The sequence below is a fragment of the Rhipicephalus microplus genome, chromosome 10, assembly GCF_043290135.1.
Source record: "Rhipicephalus microplus isolate Deutch F79 chromosome 10, USDA_Rmic, whole genome shotgun sequence".
NCBI classification, from domain to species: domain Eukaryota; kingdom Metazoa; phylum Arthropoda; class Arachnida; order Ixodida; family Ixodidae; genus Rhipicephalus; species Rhipicephalus microplus.
Genome location: NC_134709.1, coordinates 46,012,865 through 46,037,910, shown reverse-complemented (window position 1 = coordinate 46,037,910; position 25,046 = coordinate 46,012,865). Strand labels below are relative to the sequence as shown.

At 46.9% G+C, this 25,046-nt stretch overlaps 1 long non-coding RNA gene across 1 annotated transcript in view; it reads right to left on the bottom strand.

Moving 5' to 3' along the window:
* Positions 1–818: 818 nt before the first annotated feature.
* The window catches only part of LOC142774370 (uncharacterized), a 186,552-nt gene continuing 162,324 nt past the window's right edge, over positions 819–25,046 (bottom strand). The window contains exon 3 of the long non-coding RNA XR_012886364.1: positions 819–1,170. This is a non-coding gene — a long non-coding RNA (uncharacterized LOC142774370). The remainder of the gene's footprint in view (positions 1,171–25,046) is intronic.

Sequence of the window (25,046 nt, the reverse complement as noted above, 5' to 3'; positions counted from 1 at the left end):
CCAAGTATGCGCGTCATACCAGATACATTTTTGTCCACAGGAGAAGTGAGTAGAGTGATGCTTTAACAGTGCAACTGTTCAAGCTTTACTGAACCTGGTGCCGCGTTGATAAGAAATTATCATCATTATGAGCGGTCTTTACATTAGGGAGAACTTAACTGTTTTTATTACCTTACACACTTAACTTGACTGGCGTGCTTTTTCTTTGTCCTCTTATCCATGTTCTGTTGTGCTCCTCGAACACGTACTCCCGGCGTGCCGATCTGCTTGACGTGGATTGCTGTAACATGGTTGGAAGAGATAATGACCACGGAGAAAAAAAGGGAAAGGTATGAAAAGAAAGGGCGAGAAAGAGAAATGAGGTACAAAAACAGGGAGAAAGAAAAATAGAAACAGACATTGAAGAGAAAGAAAACAATAATGGCATATGAAGGGTACAGGAGCTATGTCTGGGTGGGGAGGAAAGAAAAGAAGGGTTGTGAAAGTATGACATATCCTTGTTTACTATAGTTTAGCATGACTATGGGAAAAGGATAGCGAGGTTGATGAATCGGAAAATTATGAAAGGAGGAGGCGAAGGGCAAAGCGTAGTATACCATAGCAATGTACAGTATATCATAGCAAGGCATGTGAACAAGAACTGAGGGTGATGAGGAGTGATGTAAGGGTAAGGATGTGAGAAAAGGAGCAAAGGCAGAATAGAAAGAGATAAGAAAAGATAGTGGACAGAAAGTGATGACGACGAAAGAAGAAAACAGAAGTCAGCCTTGGTTCACCAGATGGTGGCACTCGCTCACCAGATGCACGGTTCACACAGATTGTGCTGGCATGGAAACTGGCTCTAACATCTTTATTGACACGCCGAGTACACTCTCGAAACTGTGTGAATGGTCGTTCCGGGCTGTGGTTGGTTCCCTGCATGATGACGATCCGTTAGTTGAGCGGTGCCATTCGTACGTGATCTATACCGAGCTCAAGCGAAATAATCGCGCAGAGTAGGTTGTCAAAACTTGAACAAGTTCATGTAAATTACGGGCGTCGTGTGGCGCTGCTCTTCAGTCCTGGTCAGAAAGCCAAGGTCCTGATTCTATAGCCGATGTCAGTGCAGTTGAGGCCCATGTCTGGCTGCCCCGTGTGGAATAAATGGACACCATTGGCACGTTCCACGTCCTGCATGTAAGAAGAAGAAAAAGGCGTAAATACTGGGACTAATATAGACACAAGTTCCGACATAATCAGTAAATTTTTTTTTTAATTTAGCTATAAAAATTATCTGAATATATTGAAGTATTTAAGGTTTAATCCTCCATTGCTAGCATCATGAGATTTCAAATAAACGACAATGTGCGTTTATTATAAGGTATACTTTAATTGAAAGAGGCGTATTCCTATACTCGCAGCGGCAGTGCTTGCATACAAGTGTAGTGCGCTCCAGGTGAAGAGTTATTTGTGTAAACTGTGCAGACTGATTCGATAACATCCTGATGCATAGATGAAACTGCTATATTTTAGTCGTGAGTTTGCGTGCATCTCTTCCTTTAAAAGATGTGCTACATTAACATAATTTTTTGGGGAGGAGGCGTGCACATGTTGTTGAGCGGTATGCGTATATCCAGCCTACAGATGAAAAAAATTCCGCCATATCCACGAAGTGAATGATGATGAGTGGGCGAAGCTCCGGAGGTAAACCTGGTAAACCATGAATCCTCTGTACATTTTGCCCACTCGAGTTTATTACATCGCTCCCCCTAGCGTACGTCGCCGCACTAAATCGAACGATTGCCTTCAACCAATGACACGCGCCATATGTGACATCATTCCTATTTTATAAGATCTCGCGTCTTTCATCAACTACAATTACCGCTTTCTAGTTTATAACATCTTGCATCTTTTCATCATCAGCTACAAGTACCACCATCTAGTAAACACTACAAGAACTAAACGAGAGGTGGCTACATACAGGAGATGGTACCGCCATCTAGTGAACACTGCAAGAACTAAACTAGAGGTGGCTACATACAGGGGACGGTACCGCCATCTAGTGAACACTGCAAGAACTAAACTATAGGTGGCTACATACAGGCTACAGGGGACGCACAGCCCACGCCCTAAGGAGCTTCGCCCCTAAAAAAAAACAGAAACAAGCGTGGCTCTGTGCAGTTGCAGGCACAGTGGTACAGATGAGTGTTTCACACTTGATTTTGTAGACCACTGCAGTATGATCATATATGGTATTTTCAGGTTATCGAAATACCAATACTGACGTGACAGTTTGTAAAAAAAAAAGGGGGGGGGGGGCGATGGAAACAGACACAAAAATGCAAGATAGTTTTAGGTGTCGTTAATAGCTATCCCATTGTTCTCTTTTGTTTTTTTTTTTACGAACAGTGTTTCATACCTCCATGAATAACACTGGCAACAGCCACGAATGCTGAAAATCAGTTGTGCGGAATTCCGCAAGGCGACGGAAGAATAATAAAAGGAAACCGGCAACATTTCCTCCCCGAATCATGGAGAAATTTTTGCCAGCTAAGCGGTTTTATTTCTGAGGAATTCGTACGCTTTTCCTTGCGGCTGCTTAGTGCTGCAAACGAGTGGTTCTCAGTTATCCTTTAGCGAATGTTCCAAGCGCTTCGGGAAACGTTTGCTATCAGAACCAGAGCACGTGGTTTGAGATGTTGCATTTTCACAACACCACTTCAGTATGTGCGCATGTCCCGGTGACCCCGATTATTGACAAGTTCGCGAATGGTGGAGTGTAGGGCAATAGTTTCGGCGTTCCGCGACACAAAGAAGACTTTCTATTCGTCTATTTCAACTTAGCTACTTATCTCATGCCACACACGTTATGTGCCTTTATATCGCTGCAAGGTGTTGGGCTTTTAGTTCCGCGCATGAAGTCGAGTAAAAAATTGCCTGCCGTTTCATTATTGAAGTCGTGCAACATTTTTCTCCATGACTGCTACATAAACCGATAGCTCTGATTGTAGCCTTGATTGCTTGTTTGTTGATCGAGCCTGGTGTTACGTGCAGTCATGCAATATTCGGAAATGTTCTTTCGATGCGTTAAAGTGCGCGACGTCCTGATGATGGGATTGTAGTTCGCACAACTTCTAAAATTATTTAAGAAGCCAGTATATTGGCGCAGAGAAAATGGCGTCCCCATTCAAATATGTTCAGATGGTATGCTCTCTTTCGGAGCTGCCTTCAAATTGGGGACAACGTGTTTGAAAAACTTTCTTGTTTTAGGGGCAAAACTACTTATGGTCTATGGCGATCCCTCGTCCCTCCGGCGTACCCAGTAGCGTCTCCCTTATCATACATAATATGGCGCTGTCCCATAAAAAGGCATGCAAACTGCAGTTAAGTGACACTATACTAGATGGCGCTGTACGCAATCTGTGTCATCATCGCCATTTCTCGTCTAGTTTCCTAGATAGCGCTGTCCCATAGAGATGTGTGCAATATGGTGGTTGGAAGAATGGACATTATATGGCGTTGAAGGTGCCGCTGCTCTCCGATTAGCCGCTGCGTGGAGCTGTGCCGGCGCACCCGTTATCTCTCATTAGAGAGTTTTAGTACTGCGTACGCTGCGTACGTGGCGGCGTTGCGTACGTAAGGACGCCACGTTCTGCGTAGTGCGCATGTGCAGACCGCAACGCGCACGTATCGCGTTACGTACGCAGCCGCTACGTACGCACGCATGAGATGCGTGCGTGCGTACGTATGAGCTGATCGCGCCGCTCTCGAACAAGTTCGCGACAGCGCGAGACTTCGTTTTGCAAAATGGCGGCATCGAAAGGCAAGCACCGACCGGCTCTGTGGCTTAAAATATGGCCATAATCTGGGTATAACATTTGGATTGGCTCACATTGGCTGTGAACAACACGTGCTTCTATTTTGATCTACCAGATGACGCAACACGCTTCACGCTCGTTACGTACGCGGGTACTACGGCGTACTAAAAGCCGATTAGTGGCAAACGACGCCACGTAACGCAAGGCGCTTGCGTGATGCGTACGTAGCACCATTCCGCAGTACTAAAACTCTCTATTCTCTCAGATCGTCACCGTACGTGTCGGATCGCACTTGCTGGCTCAATAGGCTGCCGCCTAGTGAACGCAGGGCCGGGCGGATCCCGAGACGGTACGCGACAAGGATGCCGCTGCGAAACACGTGCAACGAAAATAGGATCCCGATACGGTGCGCGCCAAAGAAGCCGCTGCTAAACGGGCTCAACGACAAGCGGACCCCGGGATCCGAGAGTAAGAAGCGGCTGCGAAGCGCGCTTGGCGCCTGGCGGACCTGGATGCTGCTTCTCGGAAGATTGACGGTATCCTCCAAAAAACCTCCGGAGCTTTGCCCACCTCACTGTCATCAAATCCGTTGAGATGCTGGAATTTTAAAGACGATAGTCTTTTTTGGGGACCTGCGACGCCAAAATTTTAGTCTGGCTGTCTTTCTTTCTTTCTTTCCTTCCTTCTTTATTTATTTATTTATTTATTTCTGTCTGTCTGTCTGTCTGTCTGTCTGTCTGTCTGTCTGTCTGTCTGTCTGTCTGTCTGTCTGTCTGTCTGTCTGTCTGTACAGTTGTCTGTTCGTGGTAACGATTTTTTTTAATGACTACGGACGATACCTCAAACGGCGAACCTCATTCGCAGCGCCCACCAATATTGCTCAAGTTTCAGCGTTCATATTTGTGCGATTTTCTATTAAAAGCAGTTATTGAGCATATCTGAGGCACCATAGCAACATGTCGATGTTTTGTATGTCTGCCTTTATACTTGAGAAGGTCCACACAACTAATTCTAACGACCTTAGCGTTTATTACGCTGCGCTGACAGTGCAACGCAATGCTCAAAAAGGCGAGTGTTTCCAATACTTTGCTAAAACGACACGGTGGTGGTATGGTGGCACCTGCCCATCGCTTTGCGTTCTACTCCTTATCGCCTCCGAGACAGGCACGCATCTTGCTCCGCGTGCGCGCACGCCTTCCTTCGTTTTCGAAGATAACTGCCAGATGGCGCTCGTGTCTAACGTGCCTCGATGCGCTCGTTTGCCTTCGCTACATGGATCGAGACTCTTTAACGCAGCCCTTCCAGAATACAATTCACCGATTTTCTCGTGCAGAATATCAAATAAATGTTTACTTCAATCTCTCCACGCGCAACACTATTGTCTTTCGAAGACATTTGCAGTGAAACATGAAGATACTGGGCCATTTTTTTCTCGAAACGTTCCTATCATCTCTATTCGATGTGGAAAGCTCGTAGCTTCTGAACAAGTCAGTAATTTTCATTAAAGTTGTCATTGATATTTTATAGACATGTGCACAGAACTTGGAAAACATGGAAAACGATAATGGTTATGAAATAAAATACAGGTTATGAAAGTTCAAATAAAGACGACCTATTACACAACGTTTGCTTTTTGGATTGTGATACATTTGAAAAGTCTTTGTAAACCATTCTCCTTTAGGTATATGTAAAAAAATCAATTTTTCATCAGTATTATAAAAATGCCAAAATATACCGAAAACTCATCGTTATTTGGAAACACCTAAGTGCGACATTAAAAAGTTTAATAAAATCAGACAGCCCATCGACCACATTTCGCTGTGATGGTGTTGATGAAAAAAAAACTTCCTATATGTTGACGACGTTAAAAATATTTCAACCAAGCATGAGGTAGAGCGTATAATTAGCGAAGTCGGCAGAACAATGCATAAACACAATTACAAAAGAGAAGTTTTGTGAATGCAGCCGCTGCTTCTATTTGTGCTTTTTTTTTCTTTCGTGAGCTCTCCGCACTAATGCTGCTAGAACACCGCCCCCATGGCTCGTCGACCGTGGCAGTTAAAGCACTTTTTGTGCTTTTGGAGACCATGGGTCTTTGTGAAAACCTTTTGACTATGGTATAGTGCCCACACAGCATATGCGTGATAGCACTTAATGATAATTTTCTTCCCACTCTCTCTCTCATTCCGCTCCCCTTTCCCATTTCACCCAGCATAGTGTAGCTAACTGGGAATGTGATTGGATAGGCTACCTGCCTTCTCTCTTGTTTTCTTTATTTCTCCCTTTTTTGAGCATCACTGATGTCATCTCACGCTAGACATCTACCCTACCCCAAGGGAAGCTTTACAGCGTTGACGATCGATAACTATAAGTCACGTCAATGACTTTGTCACTCACACGAGTGTTGCGCTGCAAGAAAAAAAGAAAAAAAGATACACACTTGGCGTGTTAGTTACTCATGTATCGTACTGGTATTTAAACTACAGAGGACAGCATGTTCGCATCTATTCATCATTCTGCAATACAAAGCAAGAAAAAGAGACGGAAACGAAAGGAAGTATAAACAACTGAACGTTGCTCGAAAGGGAGAAGAGAAACGGGAGGACGCACTGTCGAGCGGCACGTAAACTTTGTGCAAGGAAGAGCCATCCAGAGGCGCGACACCTCGCGATCCTCATTGGATTGTCATCGCCCCGAGCAAGAGGAACGGGGGCTTCTCTTTTATTCCTCACGCTCAGATAAAGAAGATGAACAGGGAAGAAGATGGCTCGAAAGAGCAGCGGTTGAACAGATGAACCGGGTGAACAAAAAGATTGTGCTCTCAGAGAAAGAGAGAGAGAGTTTAGAGAGCGAAAGCCGTATAAAGAGGTCTGGAATCAACCGACTTAGAACGCGTTTTCTACCTTTCGCTGGATGAGTACAACTGCTTTGTTTGACTTTTTTTTTTCAATGCTAGAACGAGAGAAGAAACAGCGCTGGAGGGCTCTCTGTTTTTTTTCTACACTTTCCCCGCATTTTTTTTTTGTTTCTCAAATTTGTTTTCTCGCCTCTTGCAGCTAGAAGCTGATCCCGTTTTCTCGACGACGCCGTTTTCATTCGAGGCCGCTGGCGCAGCTTTCGGTTTTTTTCCTTCTTCTCACGAGCGGATCTATAGCCGCGAGTGCTTCGAGTGCGCTTAGTGTGCCGCAAAGTTCTGGATGCCTTAGTGGTCTGTCCTGAAATCGATGCGATTGTTCTGACGAGCAAAACTCCTCTTGTTGAAACTTTCCGAACCGTGGTAGCACCATCTTATCAATCATGGCAACGACTCCTCATCAGTCCAAGCTTGCATAGTGTCCTGAGCTACCATTACGTGAGATGTCATTTACTTTAGGGTTATAATTACTTAATATCAAGCGTACGTCTTGAAACCTGCTATGTTAAGTTTTTAGCTTTCTTCGAATGCAATAGTTTCTTCTTATCCATAAAAATTATGGAGGCCCTGGCAGGTGCTGTCGAAATCTGCCTTTATTCAAGTTTAGTTTCTTGCAGGAATGGTTCGATTTCAGGCATAGTTCTCTAGAGCCCTTTTTTTCCTAATCTAGATTTGTTTGAGGGAGAAATCTGCGAACTTTTTTGGTGCAGTAACACCAAACAGCTTGTTTTCACGTGTTTTATTAGGATAACGCCACGTTGGCAAGACGATGGAGGTACACATAAGGATCCTTCACAAGTGCACCGTACTTTTTCAACAATAGAGCATGAGTGTGTGTACACATCAGGGACTTCCTCTGCTTGATTCATTAACTGAATCATATGCGGGTTTGCCGGCGCCAGCTACAGTAAAACTACAGTGGAACTACACTGCTAATGCCAGCTACAGTGGAAAATCACATAAGTGCAGGAAACTTCGGGGGTGGCGTATCAACGCCCTTCTATCGTAGTACAGAAGTAGATGTATGCCTGCCGTCGGCGTGTACGAAGAGTTACGCGACAAGAGTTTTACGTGACGTCGTCAGTGACCCTGGAAATCACCATGACGTGACAAATAACTGAAATTTGGGACTATCATGACTTCATAATACGTCATCGTCCCTAATTGGCCAAACATCGGCCGATCCCAGCTAGAGTGCACAACCCCGTGATGTGCAGAAATCTTCAGAGGCGGCGAATGCACGCAGTACACTGCCGATCCAAGTTACAGTACAGAACCACGTGAAGTGGAGAAGGCTTTGGAGGCAGTTTATCAACGCAGTACACTGTCTATTCCAGCTACTGTGCAAAATCACGTGAAGTGCAGGAAACTTCGGAGGCGGCACATCAACGCAGTACACTGCAGATCCGAGTTTCAGGGCAAAACTAGGCGAGGCGCAGAAAGTTTCGGAGGCGGCGGATCAACGCAGTACACTGTCGATCCGATTTACAGTGCAAAGCCACTTGAAGTGCAGAAGGCTTTGGAGGCAGTTGATCAACGCAGTACACTGTCTATCCCAGCTACTGTGCAAAATCACGTGAAGCACAGGAAGCTTCAGAGGCGGTAGATCAAAGCAGTACACTGAAGAAAAAAAAATAACACCAAAATGGATTTTGTTTTCATGTTATCATGGTCGAACGCACAAATAACCGTGTAACAGTATTGACATTCACCATGCAGAGTAGCAGTGACCAATAGTAACAAGCGAGAGAAAACTATGCTAAGGCTGGGCTGTACGCGGCAGTATACAGGACAACGTCACAGCTTCCACAGAGAATTTTTTGGGAGATCACGCCTATGAAGTGCAGCCTAGTGACGATTATGGCTTCGTTTAGGGAGCCGTCTGTTAAAAGGTCTGTCAGTATTCTGTCTATAGCTCTTCAGTCTATTACTTCTCGGTGTAATATTAATCAGTTCATTAGTTAATTCATCTATTACAGTTGTGCATCTCTGCTGTCCTTCTTACCTTTTTTTTCGTACAAGCTTTATATTCTGTAACAAATGGAGAGCCGTCAACGCCCTCTAGCGGATATTTCTCGGGAAATATCTGCTGCAGGAAATCCTTGTATTAGCGAAAAAAGATTTGCGCTTTGTAACAACGGCACGCTTACGGTACACGGACAAACAATCGGAGCAGCCTCGCCAGAAGAGGCCCAAATGCGGCTTCTCAAAAAATACGAGCCGCTGCACGCTTTAGGGGGAGGGGAACAAACGAGCTGCTGTCGACAGCACCCTCGGCAAGAGGGCGCTCCGGTCGCCCACTTCTCGGCGAAGGCGCAAATTAAATATTGAAACAGCGGCGCCGCTGCCGACGCGCAAAGAAGGTGCAGGATGGAATAGGGTAAAAGATGAAGACTCGGAATAAGCGAGTTGGAAAGAGTGGTGCGCGCACGCGTGAAGCCCATTCGCGGTTCGAGCCCGCAGCTCCCGCACCCGCCTGCCTTTCTAGCGCCATCCGCGATTCTTCGAGCGGCTGGTCGTAACGTTTTGTTTTCGACTAGGGTCATTCACTTAGCGCGGTTCGCGTCGGCAATGAGGGAGCGTCGTCGTTATTTCCCTTTCTGAAGGAGGGCTGGGGTGCCATGTGCTGTGGAAGAAATGCTCGAAGTCCGGTTTACTATGACACTGTACATAATGTTGAAGAGATGCTGAACAAAATTTTTCACACCAAGATGTGCATCCCAATTGAAATTTTGAGGACTGATATCGAAAGACGCAACCTTCATTTGAGACATAAACTAGAGTGGAAAACAGGAACTTTATTGCGTTTTTGACTGACTTCCCTGTCAAGCTCCCGCGCCGTTAACTCGAGATGACGTTTCATGACGTCACCGGCAGCGAAGCCTTTAAATGGTTGCGCACAACCCAGCGCCTTTTTGTGTGGGGGAGAGTGAGATATTAAGGAAAGGCTGAGAAATAGAATAGGAGAACACAAACTCGGGCACCCTGCGTGCTCCGCGTTGAATGTGACGTCACGGCTCGCGCTGGCGTGGAGCCGCCTTGCACTCACAACCCATTGTGAATAGAGTCAACTGTTGAAAAGGGCATAAAACAGACATTGTTTATTGGAATGGCCGCATCATTCGAGCAGAGTTTGAAAGCTTTTCACAGACGTCTCCGTATTTTTAGGGTGTGTGTTAGCTCCACGTGGGTGTCTAGACCAAATAAACCTCTTTGTACTAGACAGACAGACAGACAGACAGACAGACAGACAGACAGACAGACAGACAGACAGACAGACAGACAGACAGACAGACAGACAGACAGACAGACAGAGGTTTCACGGTTTACCAATGAAACCCTTCCAAGCTTCGCTGTACTCATCATCATTCACCCGTGGTTTGGTTACGCTGTGAAATATTTTTAGATGTGAAGCAGCTCTTTGACTAGCCTGTGGAACGCTGTCCGTCCATGTCTCCGTGCCAACGCGCCGAACTGCGCTCTCATCGCCGCAGTTGCTGGAACGATGCCAAGTAGGCTAAGTCACAGCTGCACGTTGACGTCACACTCTCCATCGCACGCAGCATCTGCTGGCTCCTACCAACGCCGACTAAATTTCAAGGCCGGAAGGCTGCCGTAGTGACGTCGGAGGGTGGGGGCCCAGTTACGCCGCGAACGCGGGGGAAAGCCTGTGTTTCGTTCACGTTTTAGAAGAACCAACGCTCCCGCTCTCGCAGCTGCTGCGGCTGGATTGTGCCGAATAAAAGATGTGGAAAAAAAAAGTCTTACTGAGCATGCTCAGTTGGGCAACTGGGCCCCCAACTTCTGACGTCACTGCGGCAGCCTTTCGGCCTTGAAATTTAGTCGGCGTTGCTCCTACGGCAACTCAAAAAATTTTCTTCCTCACTTCGCCCTCTCCACCACTCGCGATGCTCCACCACACGTCTAGTGGAAACAGATTTAGTGGTGCGTCCGCAGCGGCCATACAGACGCAGCCTGTCGTTGCAAATAGCTAGCAGGCTGCGTCCATACGGACGTGTGACTAAATCTGTATAGTCTTTCGTTTCCCAACGTGCCTTCCATGTCTTTTTCTAAAACGGGCTCTCGCTGATCCAGCCCCGAAACGCATCGTATGGGCTCCTGGCCATCAGGGCCTACGAGGTAATGAGGCCACTGACGCGGCCGCCCGAGCGCTTACCCACCGGGCTCCTCACCTTGGCTCTTATGACTCGGAGGCCAATACACCGCTGCTGCGGTTCAAAGAAATTCTCACCTATTATCGTGACACTCACCGCCTTTACCCGGCTCCTGCAAAGGGGCTGAGTAAGGCGGAAGAGCGAACTCTAAGGCGCCTGCAGACAGGTACTCTACTCTGTCCTGCAATCCTAAAGCATTTCGATGCGAACACAGATGGGCGGTGCCCACACTGTGGGGAGACGTGTGATATCTTCCACATGGTATGGGCATGTCCGAAAAATCCCCACCTACCCCCTTCCCCTACCCCTTCCCGAGAGGCATGGGAGACTGCCCTCCTCGACAGCTCATCACTAGAGTCTCAACGGGCTCTGGTGAGACGGGCGCGAGTAGGGGCCTCGTCATGCGGTGTCCCGGACTAAGGACGCCGACCATGTAGCAGGGTCATGCTTTGGCCCCGTACCTCTCTCTTTTATAATAAATGTTTTTCATCATCATCATCCATGTCTTTGTGTTTCAAACAAACGTTCACTCGTGTAAATACTACACCGAGTTTCACTTCAAACCGTTCTACCAGCACCCGCGTCGAGGCACGTTTCAACAGAGTCAATGCCGTGCACATAGCTGCTGCTTCGCATCCCGTCGGGGTTCCCTTCGGGGAGATAGTCCGTATTTTAGGAGCTTGCTCCTTTTGCATGGGGTTGTCTTTCGTCATTGCACCGTTGTGTACGCTTATGCTCATTGCTCCCACAGGAGGTGCAGCTGTGCTTTTCATTTCAAGAGCGCTCAGTAGATGGCGCGTTGGCACTCAGGCAATTAGAGTGCCTGGATGCGCGCGCCCCCGCTTGATGCCCGCGCGCTCCGCCCCCGTGGAGCGCGCGGGCATCAAGGCACCCTACAGGCAATGCTCGCTCTACTCTCACCGCGTGCTATAGTTTGGTACGCGACCACTACGTGGCCTCACCTATGTATAGCGCTCGCTCTCGGCGCACTTCCTTTCTCCTTCCACGGACATCACTCACTGCACGTCGATACCGCTACTCACTATGAACACCGCAGAAGCCAAGGTTGCGGCACGGAGGGCTCACAATGCAGCTGCAGAGCGGGCTTGCCGCCAGGATTCTCTGGCTGTGTGCTTTACGGATCACAAAGTCATTGTACTAAAAGAAAAACGTTTCTCCGAGCTTATGGGATATATAAATAAGCTCTTGAACAAAATGTATATACTGGATCAGTATGTAAGTATCTGTTATAACAGATTGATATATAAATAATAAACATTGTGTATATAACGTGTATATATAATCACACCACAACAACTCTCGTTTCGCGGCTTTATGTGATGATGACAGAGCATATGTACAGAGGATTCACGATTTACCATATTTATTGGCTGGAGCAAGCACCTTCATCATCACTCACTTCGTAGGTATGCGGGAATTTTTTAGATGCGAAGCACCTCTTTGACTAGCCTGTGTAACACTGCCCGTCCATGTCTCCATGCCAACGTACCGCACCACGCTTCTCTTGACGCAGGTGTTGGGGCGGTGCCAAGTAGGTCATGCCTTCCTTGGCACTCCACAGTAACGTCACTCTCTCTCTAGCCTGCCACGCGCTCACCGCGTGTCACCTCTCTCATGGTTCACCCTCTCTACCACTCGCAACGTTCAAGCGCACATCGAGTGAACACTATTTCGGCTCGTTTATCTACGATAAAGAGGACGCCGGGAAGCGAAGCTCTTTCGCCCGCCAAAACATGCGCCGAAGCGATGTGATCTAACCCGGCCGTCGCCGGCGTGGCGAGGGTTACCAGAGCCGATCGCGTTCCCCAATGGTGGCGTCGCGCCTGCAACACCGACGAGGCGCGAGCCACGGAAGCCGAATGCAAGTGTCGGCAGTGAGAGATCCACGACATCGACGAGGTGCGAGTAAAGCACGCGGATCGTCGAGAATGGAGACGGCGCGCGGGTAACACCGACGAGACGCGAGTCAAGGAAGCCGAGCGTAAGCGTCTTCAACGCGTCGGCAACACCAACAAGACGCGCGAGCCAAAGAAACCAAGCGAAAACACCGACAGCGGGAGGCCAACGCCGGCGAATCCTCAACGTCGCCATCGTCGGCAACGTCTCCAAAGCACCATGCGGCCTTCTCTGAAGCGCCCGCCCACAAGCGCTGGGCTCCACCGGTGGATCCGGGGGTGACCTGGAAGAACGATCCGCAACTTCTCGAAGACGCTCCTGCTCCTAGTGCGTTGGCGCGCGCGTCAGCGACGTCACAATCCTGCGCTGCACCTTGCTTCTAACCTTCCGAAAGATCAGGTTCAGTGCTGTCTGGACGCAAGGCGTGTCGAGGCGATCGGCGTTGACGACTTCAACGTTGACGTCAGTGCAGGAGGTGGAGAATGGCTCATCGATTACATGCGTGACGCTGAAGTGCATGTTGGCGGAACGGAAATTGCCCACCAGAATAAGGGGAACGTGAACTGATCTGTTTGCCAACTTCGACGTCAAATGTTTGCAGGAACCTCACAGCATGCACTTCACCGATCACAATGATGTCGTAGCCAAGGCGAAACGCGCGCCAACTGCGATCCAGCGCCCACGTGCACTCTGATGAAACACGCCCCTACGCCAGTCATCACTTCAACTGAATCTTTCAATGGCCAGCATAGCGCCTTTCAACCCGTGGTACCACCCGTGTGCAACACTGGTGATTCGTATCCCATCAGTGTTCCCTTCGGGGAGATGGTCGATATTTTTGTTCAATATATGTCTAAGGCGAAAGCCTGTGATGCCTTGTGAAGTACGACAAGTGACTGACGGCGTCAACTTGGGTGGTGCGAGAAATTGTCATACTATGATGGCTTGACCCCCGGGTGTCATTATGGCGTCACAGATTGGCAATCTTTGTCACGTCACTGGGAGGCCACTTGGCATTGCCATCGATGCTTGGTCATAGGCGGGTGGATCTCGGAGGCACATAAGCTGCCGAAAGCTCGCCGCATAGAGTTTTCGAAAATAAACTGGAGGGAATTCTGGCGCTGCGACCATGGAAATGATGGGTGGTACACGGATTTGCCTAGTCTTAGTACTTGCAGGCCTGGAATCGCACTTGTGGCTTCGTTTATTGTGCGTTTGTTTTCCTTCGGAGGATATAACAAACCCTTTTGAATCTCCTGACCCCATTTAAAATTTTAGGCCCCAAAAATTAGGGTGGTAGTCCTCAACTGCTGAACATTTGTTGATTTTTGTTTCATGACAAAATAGCTTCAAGCCATGCAACCCCAAACGGAGTCAGAAGTGTGATTATTAAACAATTCCGTGTACTACCCCCCATTCCTATGCTCGCTGAGGTGTCGTGCGTTGCAGCTTCATCAGGCAGTAATGCCAGAATGTATTTCTAGGAAACTCTATGATTTGAAGTACCTGAGATCCCGGAACCAATGATAAAACTCGGGGCCGTGAGAATCAATGAAATAGAACAAGAAGAAACAGATGGGAGCTTTCGTCTTCGGTTCTTTTGGGGCAAATGCAATGGTTGCCCTGCGAGTTTTGAACGAAATGTATTCATAGGAGAAGGGTGAGCAGGTCCAGTTGGTAACGGCTTGTAGCAGGATACGCGAAATAGCAGGAAACACCAGAGGCGCGAGAAAAGAGGCTAAAGAGTCTTTATGTGCTTTTTCTCAAAAGGCCTGCTGGACTTTGGCGTTTCGTTATATATTGAGCTGTTGCGCATATATTCGTATCGAACGAGGGCATAGAGGCAGAGAGAATGTTAACCAGGCGGACATCTGGGCACGTTGTTGTGGCATGTTTAAGAACGGTAAAAGCACACTAAAAGCGAAGACAGACAACTGGTTTGTTAGCTATGCACTGTAAAAAATGTGGTTGAGTTCCTTTGCTGCACTAGTGCGGAATTTCGGCAAGAAATCTGTGTGTATGTGTGCGCCTTCTTTGTGTCTTCGTTTGAATTGTGCTTTTATGCATTATTAAACATAGAGGGAAAGGTTAAGTGAATTTCATGAAGTTCAACCAAAAGAAAATGAACTGTTCACTACCCTGCACTGGAAAAAGCATTCAGAGAGGTAGAAAGGTAAGGAGGGAAAATGAAAACACAAATGGATAAAAACAAAAGACAGAGTCGCACACTCAAGCACTGGAGTGCTATAGTCATTTCGCGAGTCCACTTGACTGCAGAAACTTGCGCAGGTTTGAATGTCCTCGCAGACAGGCAGAAGGGAAGTTAATTTTCTAATGAGACATTTTCGTTCGCATTTGCGCAAGTGACAAACGATGCCCCTAATATGCTCCAAAATACGGTTGTCGTTAATTTTCTCGGTGGTCTTGTTATACACACACACACACACACACACACACACACACACACACACACACACACACACACACACACACACACACACACACACACACACACACATACATACATATATATATATATATATATATATATATATATATATATATATATATATATTATTTTATTTTTATTTAATACATACTGCAGACCACAGTTGTGGTCCTGGCAGGACGAGCACTTGAATAGCACAATAATACAAAAATAGCAAAAGAGACAAAAAATGAAACGGCGGACATTGCATTGCCAATCCAACACACAATTAACAACACTAACAAAAAACGGGGCTATACAGTATCTAATAAGTATGGCTCAGCAATGGAATTCCATTCAGTCACGGTACGCGGGAAAAATGAAAATTTGTAAGTATCGGTATGCGCTTGATATGGTGTTAGCGATCTAGGGTTATGGTGCCGCGTGTGTTTTGTGGTCAGGGCGGATATATACAGGGAGGGGTATATATACAGGGAGGGAGGGGTATATATATGTATGTATACAGGGAGGGTGTGTATATATATATATATATATATATATATATATATATATATATATATATATATATATATATATATATATATATATATATATATATATATATATATATATATATATGACGCTATGAAGAATGGGTGACGTGGCCTGGCTCATACCCCATGTTTATTCTTTTCTGACTTCTTCCTTCTCTACCTCTACTAACCATCACTTGACACGTCACACGACTCCCCCTCCCCCCGAAAGATGGCACTGGTTACAAACTATAACAAATTAAATAAGTGAATGAACAAAACAATGCCCAAATTCACAGTTTCACGTCCAGACGGAGTTCCACAATCTCACGAAATCTTCAAGGCCGATTGAGCAGTCCGATGAATTTTATGACAACTCTGGTGGGCGAGGTTGACTGTTGCGTTCTGGTCAACTGAAGCACGCCTTGAACGTAGAAATTACTGATGACACAGCGATTCTCGTCATGAATGAACAAGGGTTGAAGTACTTGTAGCATTTGAGAGTCGGATGTCGTAGGCACGAAGTTCTCCGTCGTAGACGCTGCTTTCTGTGTCGTGACTGAGACAGAACGAGTGCTTGCAGCCTGCATGTGCGAGAACCGAAGCTGATGGTATGATGCCTTTGTTCCTTCATTGTACGCGTGGTAGCTGCACGTCTCTTTCGTAGCTTTCTGTGGTCTTCTCTCAGTTTGTTGAATTGTAGACACGACGTTGAGAACTGGTGCAGGAAACTTTGTCGACGTTGCTTTCTGCGAAGATGGCTTAGGCATCGACTTCGTCTTTGCTTCTTTAATTGATGTTGTCTCTGATGATCTTTCAACCACAAGTGTACTCGTGAGGAGGTTTCACTTGATCGTTCTTCTTGTTCGAGTAGCCGTTGCAGTTCTTGGAGTTCGTGGAGTTGTCTTCAATGAAATTGCTCGTCTTCTTGTGAAAGTTCGTCAGATGGGCCTCTTTCAGGAATATGAGTCTGCTTTTCTTTAGATGGTGATGTGATCAGTAGATTGTCGGTAGTCGACACTGTACTGCTAGGCTTGTCCTGCGATGAAAGCAGCGTGACAGGCTGATGAGAACATTTCCCAGATGGTTGTGAGTCATCCTTGATTGTAAATGCTTCTGTCAGTTGACAATGCGCCGGCGTTGGTGGATTCGAAATTCCTGCAGTGCTTTGACTCACATGTGTGTTGTCACTTGACGATGAGAGCACAACAGACATGGCTTCAGGTGGTTCTGATGGCGTATGTTTTTCTTTTGGCAGCGTAGTTAGGCTGACAATGTCTGTCGAACGACCCTGGTCGGGAACGTCAGGGTGGGGGCTGGTATTGCAAGGATTCACCAGCTCGTCACACGTAAATTCCGTCACACGCTCAAAACCGTTTGGGCGTTGTGTGTGACACGATGCATCAAGGCATTTGGGTGGTTCTGTAAAATCTGGAGTGTTTTGGTGCAGTAAACACGTTTGAAAATGCCGATTTCATTGCTCTTGGGAAAGGCGGTTTTAGGTTCAGTTTTTTCGCGAAATTTTCTATATTCCTTTCGGTATACGGACGCTTTACTTTGTCTGTTGCAACGTGCACGTTACCAGTCGGTGTTCGAATGCGTGACGTTTTTTCAGAAGAGTCATGTGATGGTACAATGGTGGTATATTTTCTCTGAGATCTCGTTTGGAAAATAGGCTTACTGCGAGAAGACTTCGCGTAACTGTGATGGGTCAGTTGAAAAGCCTTCCGCTGATGAGGTATGAACAGGTCTTCACCGTATTCTTTGAAACGACTGATCATTTCTTCTTTGATCTTTTTCCAAGACTCATCGTTCTCGAAGATGTGGGTGAGGTAAAACTTGAATGCCTCACCGGTGACGTAGTCGCTGAAGTTCGTAACCATCTCCCGTTCCGACCAAGATGCAGCAGTAGCGTGGAGTTCGAACAGGTTGAACCAGTCCTGTACGGGTCCGTCGTCCGCTGATCCGGTGTACTTGGGGATGTCGAGGTCAGCCGACGATTCTGTCATGGTGCCTCCTGTCCGTTGTCCGTTGTCCTCCTGGGCGATGATTTGGTAGTCAATGTACGGTCAGGGCATCTTCTGGGTAACTGCGTCGATGATGAGTGACTGATGAAGGGGCAGGCAGGTCTCCATCCTGTCGACTCGTGTGACGCTATGATGAATGGGTGACGTGGCCTGGCTCATACCCCATGTTTATTCTTTTCTGACTTCTTCCTTCTCTACCTCTACTAACCATCACTTGACACGTCACATATATATATATATATATATATATATATATATATATATATATATATATATATATATATATATATATATATATATATATATATATATATATATATATATATATAGAGAGAGAGAGAGAGAGAGAGAGAGAAGCATCCTCGGCTGCTGACCTGCAGGACGCGGGTTCGTATCCCGGCTGCGGCGGCTGCATTTCCGATGGAGGCGGAAATGTTGTAGGCCTGTGTGCTAAGATTTGCGTGCACGTTAAAGAACCCCAGGTGGTCTAAATTTCTGGAGCCCTCCACTACGGCGTCTCTCATAATCATATAGTGGTTTTAGGACGTTAAACCCCACATATAAATCATAAAGAAGCATCAGCCTTAATTTTCTTCAACGGGACGACAATGTGTCGCTCTGCAAATATCGAGGATTGGGGTTCGGTACCCGGTTGTTCTGGCCGACTTTCGATGGAGGTCAGCAGCAAGTTCGTATTCCCGTACCTTAGGCCAACTTCAACAGATCGCATCGGAGCGACGCCTTTTCGTTCAATAATCGTAACGCCTGGGTGGACCAGTGCGCACGGAGCGATTTGTTGAAGAAGGCACTGGATCTAGGAGCGTGTTGAAGAATCTCAGGTGATCGGTATTATTCTGTTGTCCCCACTCCTTCAACCTGCCTCATAATGGTATCGTAGGTTTGGATAGTTAAATATCTCCATATAGTTCTATGTATTTTTGTGCCTTCAATAGTTGTTTTCTTTATGTTCATGTTTTCAAACAGCGACTTTAATCAGTGGCATGCCAAAGTTGATATCTAATTGGTAAACACCGCTGGTTCTTTTCTTAAAATATAGCTTTGAACTTTCTTATGCATTTCTGAGTTTTCCACTTTTCTAAACGATTCTGCCGTGTCATCGCCTGCGAATGCGAGAGTCACCAACCACCCTTCGCACGCACTCGGAACAACCTCGCAGACAAAGCACTCATTCGTGCACGACTTGAGCCGCAACAAATCTCCACAGCCACCGTCGCCTCCGGGGGACGAGGTTCGTTTCAATGCGTTCTTCCTCTTGCTCGTTCGGGCTGCCTGCACAAACAATTTCACACCCGTCTTTACGCCAGTGCGGCTTTCCCACGACTTCATCGCACCTCTCGCGTCGTTTTCTCTTATTTGTTTATTCTCTCCTTTTTCCCCCTACTTTCACAATTCTGAAACCTTCCCTATTACTCTCCACCTTCCCCCCTTTATATTTTCATTCCCCGCTTGGCCGCATAGCCAGCAGGCACCTCTCGGGTCGCATTCTCTATAGCGGCCCTCGATTCCCTTCCAGCTGCGTCACGAAGCGGTCTTCCCTTTTTCTTCGCTCGTCGCAATTTCTTTCCCCACGGCGATCCTGCTCTCCATTACCGCTTTTTTTAAAGCAGTCTCGATATTCTTCGTCCCCCCTTCATTTCCACATCGCTTTTCCCTTTCACCTCCAGGACGTGCAGGCATCATCGTCTTCCATATTTTATTTGCCCGGCCCCCGCAACCTGTCTTTTCCCTACTTCTACACGGGCGCTTTTCCCCATTTGTCCTGCACCTGCCTTTCCTTCCCGAACCTTTGCTTCGCTTTTCCCTTCTAGTTTTCCTGCCTCCTTTGCCGCATGCTCGCGTTCTCGCACTTCTCACACCCGCCGCCACTGCTGTCTTCACTATTGTCTTCGCACGCTCACCCTCCTCCTGCGAAAGCACGTCGTGTACGCTGCTTTTCTGCATTGCTTTGTCCCACTTTTCTTTGTCTTCTACCTCAGGACTGCGTTACGTGGAGGGAGGAGAAACGATAAACAAAAGCTCGACGCCCGCTAGATAGCGCTGAGGTTGAAGAATGAGCTGTTTCCATTGATCGTCGCTCTGTGCACTGGTTGTGTTGCCTACGCCACTTGATCTACCGCGGCTGCTGTGAGTCTGTGCGCCAGCGAACCTGCATGCGTTCGTCAGCGTGGGCCTCCGGCTGCGGCGAAGAAGATATGTGGTGCCGGTTCCCGGCAAGGGGAAGCGGAACTATGCCACGGAACCAACAAAAAAGGGTCCAAAAATATTGGGGAAAGAAAAATGGCGGGGGTGGGGAATAAAAGTGAGAGATACGGCCGACGGGACACCATGCCCGCCGCTGACGATGATGGGATCGCGCCGTCCTTTTTGTCCTTACGTAGCCAGTGCTTTCTTTTGTTTCTTGCCTCTTTCATCGCCTTTACACGTTGCCTCGCGCAAACGAACGGGAAGAAGGGATCGGTTTTTCCGCCTCGCGTACTCCGTTAGGCAGGTGAGGAAGCACCACCACGTGTCCCCCTTCCGGAGTTTCCGAGCGTACGCCTATATATCTGGAGGAGCGAGCGGTCTGTATACCCTTATATATGTATACGACTATCTCCACTAGCGTCTGTGCGCCTATATATCCACGTGTGCCAAACTGTGTGGGGAAGAAAAGGTAGGAAGGGAAGGGACGAGTTCGGGAAGAGGAAGGCGAGAGCAGCACAGTAGGCACTGCATGCGGCGGTGGACTGCCGCTACGATGAGATCCCATAACTACCCACGGAGTCTCTTTGCGAACGATGGAGAGTCTTTCACAGCTGTTGTCGTTGGGCGGGTGGGGATTTCGTAGAGGTGATCTGAATGGGGAGAACAGCGCGGGAATGAAACTCGAGAATGCCAATGCAGGTAAACAAGGTGAATCCGAAACGCAGTGAAGAGGCTGTCGACACACCGACGGATGATGACGCAGTCTTTCGCAACTCAACTCCTCGACACGCGTGTATAGGGAAGTTTGGGGGTCTTGATGCCAAAGAGAAGCGCCGAAACAGGATCACGAGAACATTACGTTGTGCCGTGTTGTGGGAACACCATGGAAAGGAAAGAAGACGTGTTTTTGTAAGGTACGTTAGACGAATGCAAGAAAAAGTTTGTTGGAATTAAGCGAACTATCGTTGTGCCAGTATCGGTTCGAGGCACCAAAAAGGAATTCTAGTCGAGGAGGCATGCCTGGCCCTGCATTACGCAGGGAGGTGCTTTGAGCTTCGGTGATATCCGGAGGGGCATGTATTTTTCTGGCATGTATTGCTTAGTACAAGACAGGCAATGTAACCGTCAGGTTGTGACCTGAGACCTGAAGGCACACACACACACACACACACACACACACACACACACACACACACACACACACACACACACACACACACACACACACACACACACACACACACACACACACACACACACACACACACACACACACACACACACACACACGCACGCACGCACGCACGCACGCACGCACGCACGCACGCACGCACGCACGCACGCACGTGCGCGCTCACGCACACAAATGAATTGTGTGGCCAGGAAAAAGGTGGCGTTTATGGTTGTGTTACTGAGAACAAAAAAGAGAAGTTCAAGAGATCTGTTACGCTACGTCGTAAAGTTCGTTTTGTCTGTTGAATTTGTTGCCTAACAGTAATTTATGTTCCAAGTTTAATAAATATTTTCTTTGTTAACTAGTACCGCCTCCCGTATTCCCTGCACACGCTTAGCCGAACGGGCATTGCTAACCTATATTTAGTGACGAGTACAAGTTAATAAAGTGTGCTGCCACGCTTTGGACCGGTGATCACAGCGACGAGTGAATTACAAGTTGCCGCGGTGGTGGGAACTTCTCACCATCGTAAAAGTTTCTGTGCCTGTGGCAGATGCTAGGGCGTAAATCTTATGTTTAAAGACTGGCCGAGGTGGTAACCTTCTATGAACCTTATTATACACTTGCATTTAAAATACCTTCTAATATATAAACTCGTAGACTCTGCTATAGCCGGATACCACCTAACAAGTCTTGGAACGTAGCCGATTGCTCCCCGGGACTACACAAATAGTTCCGCTCATTCACTCGGCAACACTCTTCGCCAGCGGGTTCTCCGGCCGTCCACCTCATGACGTCACTTCATGTGTACGCCCATAAGTGCCATATCGTGTTGCATTCGTGTTCGAAGAAGAAATGCCTCAAAAGTTTTGAAGTTAGACCCGACCATAGAAGGGATGTGACGCAGATTAAGTCGATACCATACCACCACGCGACGTTCTATGATTGGTGTATACGAATCGGGGCATCAGTAAGTTGCCGACAGATGACGGTACTTGTAATTGAGTCCCGAAATTGTGGGGATAACGAAGGCCTTTAAACCGGGAAGAGCTGCGTGGGACCAGTATGGTCGAGTAGCTTACGAGCCGCTCTGTCGCGTGGTGTGTTGCTAGCGAACTAAATGCTACTTCACTGGTATAGTTGCTGGTTTACTGTGAGATCTGGCCGCAAAACATTCTATAGTGCTCCGTTACTTGTTTTTCGCGTCTGCTTATGAATAGTTTCTTTCAGTTTTATTAACACGAAACGGGATAGTAGTGGACGCTGTGCGTCGACGACGCAACGAAAGTCACGAAATGCTAGAAGTTTTTTTATCTAAAATGCAATGGTATAGTTCAAAGTGTTTTTTTTTAACAGAGGCTACTCCTCACGTCGGACTACTAAAAGTTCAAACACATGAAGACAATTAAGTATCACAGAATGACTTAATTCTGATCGTGGAAGGTCTTCGAGAAGTTACTGGAGACAGGGCAAACTATAGAGAAATATAACTGGGTTACAGTTGGTACACGCTTAGTGAAATACAGGAAGACATGTAAACAACGCGAATAAAGACTAAATGCAGACTCGAGATGCCCTTATCTGTTCTGTTTCGAGTCTGTGGTTGGGCCTGTTTTCAGATTTAGCTCAGCAAGTTTGTATCAACCAGCCTAGGAGTAACATCCTCTAGTAGCGGTTGAACAGTTTCGTAACGAAGAATGCTGTGTAAGTTCAGGCAAAGGAGACATTTAATTATGACTGATATATTCCTACACGAAGCTTCCTACATATCTCTAACGGACGCGGGAATTTTTCATTTTCTGCACGGGTTATGTAACTTTCGAGCAAAGTGCTACTTGACACCCAGAGCATCGAAATATTGTTCTATTGAACCGGCATAGAGAGTTGAGCTCGCTGCTGACAAGCTTGCCTTCTGGTATTTCGCCCCGACGCAGTGATCTAGTGGCTAGGCTACTCGGCTGCTGACCCGCAGGTCGCGGGATCGAATCCCGGCTGCGGCGGCTGCATTCGCGTTGGAGGCGAAAACGCTGTAGGCCCGTGTGCTCATATTTGGGTGCATGTTAAAGAAGCCCAGGTGGTCAAAATTTCTGGAATTTTGCACTAAGGCGTCTCTCACACTCATGTGGCGGTTTTGAGGTGTTATATCCCACATATCAATCGGCGTTCTGGTATCACTGCATGCGTGGCACGTGCATGCATCCGACGTCAGGGGTTACAGGAAAGCCACATTAGGGAGTTTCGCGTTCAAATATCATTCGGAAAGAAATATTCCCCCTAACCTTCTGCGCGTAAAATGCAGTAACCCTCACAGGATGAACATGAAAGAGACAATGCTGTCTTTCTTACGTCATGTAGTGGCTCGTTCTGACCGCTTAAATCCATGCTGTTCAGGGCACACAGCTGCTTTGGCGACTTTACGGTGTAAGCATTAAAGGGATGCCTTCGCACGATGCATGAGAGTTTGCGTGAATCCAACCACGTTTCCTCGCTTTGTGACAGCGCTATCGGCCGCAGTTTGCTAGCGTTGACTGTCCAGGTAATGGGAGGTGAAGTCAACGTTAACGTAATGGTCCCGCATTCACAGCTTGACAATGAAGGACTATTCATTTTCTCTCGAATACCTGAAGCTATTGACTACGGTGATGTCGAACAGCTCATGGATGATTCCTCAGCTGAGTGAGATTAAAGAAACAGCAGAGCATCTACATTTCTCTTGAACGCTTGAGCTCGCGGCAGTGAAGGAGCAATTGTTTCGAAACTAATGCACTCCTATCGACAGAGTGATGGTCAAACAATGACGTAAAAATTTTCCAGCAGTGAAACTCCGGTGGACATCATGTTGTGCCCTCTCTCTCTCTCTCTCTCTCTCTCTCTCTCTCTCTCTCTCTATATATATATATATATATATATATATATATATATATATATATATATATATATATATATATATATATATATATATATATATTAAGCGAAGAGAGAGAGTAGAGACAGCACCCTCGTTTTACGGACCGACTGTTCTCACTTCGTTCTTTTCTTTCTCTAGCCAAGTATGCACCCGTACTAGAGCTCAAGCGGCGCTGTCATTTTCATAGTATGTGAATATATATGCTCAGATTGTTTTAAAGTGGAGAATTCCTAAAGTTTATTGTTTCTGTTTTCATGCTCCTCTCTGGGAGCTAGATGAATAATACACTTGAATAAAATAAAGAAATAGCTCAATTACCACGAACAAACTTAGTGTCAGTGTCAGTGAGGTGCTTTGTCAACAACAGCGCATTGTGAAAAAAAAAATAAGAACATGACCAGGATTCGAGGACATTTGCACGTAGCACCACCTTTCGTCGGCCAAAGCGAAGGCTGGCCGTAACTGAATGAGAGATGGGCGAGAAAAACTGTATCTAACGAAAAAAGCTAGCCATCAAAAACAACTCCCGGTTCAATACACTGTAGCGAAGACTTATTTAAACAGCCTGACAAAGTTACAGTGTCACACTACAAACTGCGTGGCCTCTACAGTGTTCACTCTTTGATATTGGTATTCACGTGTTTCTATGGGTCGTGTTAAGTTGTCCTCGACAGCCACACGCTTTATAGTGTGATACAGCAATTTTACCGAATTTCACCCATAGGCCTCTGCTATTAACAGCCCGTGGTCGTTTCTGATAACTAACTTTTTTTCAAGAGATATGATTTTTTTCGTCTATTTCCAATTCCGTTACGGTGCCTTTCCTGCTGCCGAGAGTTGGCGTCGTGTTGAGATGTCCCTAATTCCTGATAATGAGAAAAATATCAAGCAGTGGCACAATTCACTTCGTAGGCTAAATATCGTTATGAAGTAAAATGTCAAATCATTATGAGAGGCTTTTATACGAA